The 672-nt window shown below is 47.8% G+C and overlaps 1 non-coding gene across 1 annotated transcript; it reads left to right on the forward strand.

Moving 5' to 3' along the window:
* Positions 1-324: 324 nt before the first annotated feature.
* trnai-uau (transfer RNA isoleucine (anticodon UAU)) lies at positions 325-419 on the forward strand. Its single transcript has 2 exons — positions 325-362; positions 384-419. It is a non-coding gene; the product is annotated as a tRNA-Ile (tRNA).
* Positions 420-672: the final 253 nt, after the last annotated feature.

Genomic DNA, 672 nt, shown 5'->3' on the forward strand with positions numbered 1-672 from the left:
CCGGGTAACTCACATGGTTACCGAATCATGGACAAAAGTTTAAAACGTTTCTTGCGTTTTGCATGTGATGAATTTTCATCGGTTCTCATTTTGCAGACCGCATTGCAGGAGTTGGGTAAAAATGTTCAGTGTTTATGGCACCAGGATCTGGTGCAGCCGTTGGTAAATTCACCAGCTCGCTAACACATGAGAAATCACCTGCTTCACTCTTTCATATAAACCCAGCCAATGCACCTCAATTAAACAACATTGCGCCCCCGCACGATTAGACAACCTGAAATGTGCAAGTAAATGAGCACGGATAACTAATGCGCATCAAGCGCAGCTCTAGTGGCGCAATTGGTTAGCGCGTGGTACTTATATAACAGTATAGCTTCGGGGAAATGCCGAGGTTGTGAGTTCGAACCTCACCTAGAGCAGCCAATGTTTTTGCTCTTAGTTTCCTGAGGCCCACCGTGTTGCAATAACGGATGGGAGCTTTAAAGGAGCCCTTCAGTGTTACGTATTGACAGGAGGGAAGGTGGGGCCAGCGCAGGGAAACCCAATGCAACTTCGAGCCCAAGATCGGCGGCTGGTTGGTCTGGAGATCTGATTCTCGCTCAAGGGATTTCGCTACTTAAAAAGGCGAGAGGTCCAGGGATCTCTACCTACAAGAGATGATTGAATTCGGGG

The sequence above is a fragment of the Somniosus microcephalus genome, unplaced genomic scaffold, assembly GCF_052327205.1.
Source record: "Somniosus microcephalus isolate GS21.2 unplaced genomic scaffold, FLI_Smic_1.0 unresolved_chr1, whole genome shotgun sequence".
NCBI lineage: Eukaryota > Metazoa > Chordata > Chondrichthyes > Squaliformes > Somniosidae > Somniosus > Somniosus microcephalus.